The sequence below is a fragment of the Lepidochelys olivacea genome (assembly GCF_965140295.1).
Source record: "Lepidochelys olivacea isolate rLepOli2 genome assembly, chromosome: 3".
NCBI lineage: Eukaryota > Metazoa > Chordata > Testudines > Cheloniidae > Lepidochelys > Lepidochelys olivacea.
Genome location: NC_140413.1, coordinates 34,487,348 through 34,490,891, shown reverse-complemented (window position 1 = coordinate 34,490,891; position 3,544 = coordinate 34,487,348). Strand labels below are relative to the sequence as shown.

Below are 3,544 nucleotides of genomic sequence, written 5' to 3'. Positions count from 1 at the left end.
TAATGACAGTAACACAGAGTGTGTCTGTCAGAGAAAGTAAGCAGATTTTATTTTATTTTTATTTATCTTTTCTAAAGATAGTGTTCAAAATATCAAACTTGTATTTCTGACATGTGTTAAGACTCCAAAACAGATACCTGAAGACTTGGTATTTGGAATATCTTGCTGTATTATCATCTGATTGTTCCAAACTTACATATAAACTTAAAATATGGTTTTAATTGGTGTGTATGTGTGTGTATACAGTATATATATATATATTCTTTCTTTCTTTCTTTCTTTCTTTCTTTCTTTCTTTCTTTCTTTAGGATTTAGATACAGTGCTCTTGTCAGCTAATTTCTAAGTTATTATCTGCAAAACAACAACAAAAACAAAACCCCAGAGTTTTCAGGTGCCTAAGTAACCCCTAGACCCATGGTTAAAATTGCCACCCCCAATCTGAAATGGCACCCCTGACTCTTCTGACTATTCCCCCATCTTAGACTTGACCCCTTCTGCTCCGTCCCCTCCAATTTGTCACTGTCCCCAGTCTTATCTCTTCCCCACCCCACTCCTCATTCCAGTCCCATTCTCCTCACCTACCCAGTCCCAGTTTCTACCCCTCAGGCTTCTTAACCCAGCCCAGTCTCTCTGCCCACACAGTCCTAGTCTCAGCCCTCTGGATTTTGTGTCTCAGTCCCAGTTCTCCTTTCCCCCCACCACACATGCCCATTCTCTCTCCCTCCACACTCATATTCATAGAATCCTTATCTGGGAGGGAATTTGGGTATGAGATGGGGCTCAGGATAGGCACGGGGGTTCAGGTGCTGGAGGGGTGAGGGGTTCAGGCTCTGGTCTGCACTTACCTCAGGTGGCTCCCCGGAAACAGCCAGGTGTCTCTGCAGTTCTTAGGCGGAGGGGCAGCTAGGCAGCTCTGTGTGCTGTCCCCGCCTGCAGGCACTGCTCCCGCAGCTCCCATTGGATGCGGTTCCAGGCCAATTGGAGCTGCGGAGCCAGCACTCCAGGCAGGGGCAGTGCGTGGAGCTTCCCTGGCCACCCCTACGCCTAGGACCTGCAGAGGTGTACCAGCTGCTTCCAGAAGGCAGGGAAGGCAAGGAGCCTGCCTTAGTCCCTCGCACCACTGACTGATCATTTAACAGCCTGGACAGAAGTGCTGACTGGAGCCACCAGGGTCCTTTTTTTGTCTCTTCTCCCAGCTTCAGTTTATTTGCCCAACCACTCCAATCTGTCCCTCAGCTTAACTACCCTGTACCAGCCTGTACTCCCAGTTCCCCATCAGCACTAGGGTGCAGACACTCATGCCTCGTGGTCAGAGCAGCAGCCAGTCAGGTTTAGCCATTGGAGCAAGAGTCAGAGACCAGGAACAGTTCTAAGGGTCAGAGCCAGACTCAGGAACTAGGAGTCAGAGCTGGAACCAGACAGGAACCAAACATGGGAGTAGGTCTGGAACAAACTGGAAAGGACTGGGAACAAGGTAGGCACAGGACCAATCACAGCTGTGGGCATAAGCACTGAACAGTTAGCTAGCAGCTTCCTCAGTGTTTTGTTGTTGTTGTTGTTGAAACAAGTCACTTTATTGGATGTAAGGTGTTACAAACACAAAGAAACAAAGGTGTGATTTTTGGTACAGAATGACATTATCTAAACAGGTTTCAGAGTAGCAGCCGTGTTAGTCTGTATTCGCAAAAAGAAAAGGAGGACTTGTGGCACAGTAGATGCATGCACTGCTGGGCAGCAAGCTAAGAGACCTACTGAAACCCATGGGTGGCCTATGCTGAGGCTTTAGTTCTCACTGTCGCTGTCCCACAGGGTGTGCTTGTCAAAGAGGTACTCCACCATCCCATATTTGGGTGCCCCCATCTTGCGCAGGTTGGTCACATGGTCACCCAGTTCTTTGATGGCCTTCACCTGATCATCCAGGTATTGGATCTCAATGAAATCACACAAATGAGGGTCATTCTTGCCAGTTGCCAGCTTGTGAAGATCAAGGAGTGACTGGTTCACATTCTTTTCTAGGTGCAAGGCACACTCCATTGCTCTCAGCCCATTCTCCCAATCATCATGATCTGCTTTCTTGATGTCCTGCAGAAAGATGCGACCGCCCCTCTGGTTCTGCAACTTCATGAGTTTTCAGCATGCTTCACGCTCCTTGTGGGACTGGTGCAGGAAATACTTGGCAAAATTCTTTAGAGCCACATCATCCCAGTCAAAATGGAAAGACATGCTGAGGCACACATAGGAGGCGTAGAGCTCCAGGTTGATCTGGCGGTTGACGGCCGCCTCGCAGTCCTGATTGTAGTTCTGGCACACCTGGGATAGACATGAAGACATGGCGCTGCTGTTCTGCTTGCTGCTGCTACAGGAGCTGAGAGGATACAAGAGTCGGAGGCGGGGGAAAGGGGTCCGAGTGCGGCGGTTCCGTCCAAACACCATTGAAGCAGGAACCTCCGGGGCTCGGGTTTGTCAGTGTTACTGGGCATAAGTAAGAGCACACCTTTTAGCTCCGTTCAACCAATCAGGTGGTTCTGCTGTATCCCCTCTGGGCTCATTAGTCTGCCTGCCTGGAAACCACACTAGCTAGTCCCAGGCCCAGCTGCCGGCCCTCATTTCTCACTCCCCACCGCAACTTCTTGTCTCAATCCATCACCCCTCCCCCTTCAGTCTGGCTTTTGTCCTCTGTGCATTTGAATGAGATTGCTTCCTCTTCCATGCTGCCTTGGTTTAAGCAGAGGGAAAGCACAGGAGAGACAGGCTCCCTTTTCTCATTTCTAGTGCCTGGACCTGGCACAGCCTGAAACAACCCAGAGCACAATTGCAAGGCAAGCCCTGCTGTGCCCCAGTTTGGAGCATGCCCTAAGTGGACAGATTCTTCAGGGAATTTTGCAGTGAATCTCTAGGAAGTCTCTACTATCTGTAAACCATGATTGCCTATGATCGACTCTTAGCTCCTCCACTAATCAACACCTGCTTCCCCTGCTTGGGGTGAGGTGTTAGGGGATTAGCTTCTACCTGCTCCATCCTTGTTGCTTCCACTACTTGGGGATGTAATCCTGTCTCCCTGTTTCACCCACACTGCCTAGTGGGCCCTGCTCCTGCCTCCCCATCCCCCTCACAACACACCTACTCCCAGAGCCCTAAGGGGAAACTAGCTGCTTGATCTCTGAATTTGGAGCCTGAGAACAATTACTCTTTCATCCACTACACATATTATTTGTATGCCATCCAACAAAATCCGCAACTAATGCACACAGTGATGAATTGTACCTTCAGTTACACATAGGCAGCTTATTGAAATCATAACATACATAGAATCATATATAGAAACTATACATGCCTCAGTGAATTGCAGCCTATAATTCTGATCACTCAGTTTTTGCTCTTACCCCTTCATTGAGAATAAGGACTATGGGATTCAGTCCGATGATCCTGATTCTCAATTAAAGTAAGGTTTTCCTTTACGCTGCCAGAGCACTATCAAACAGACACTAGAGTAAATGAGAATAAGGCCTATGACTTCAAAGAGACTGTACAGGTGTAACTGGG

The 3,544-nt window shown here is 48.5% G+C and overlaps 1 pseudogene across 1 annotated transcript; it reads right to left on the bottom strand.

Annotated features, from left to right (window-relative positions):
• Positions 1-1,715: 1,715 nt before the first annotated feature.
• Positions 1,716-2,332, bottom strand: LOC311518118 (ferritin heavy chain pseudogene; annotated as a pseudogene). The gene has a single exon. The product of its transcript is annotated as a ferritin heavy chain pseudogene (transcript).
• Between the last annotated feature and the right edge of the window lie 1,212 nt (positions 2,333-3,544).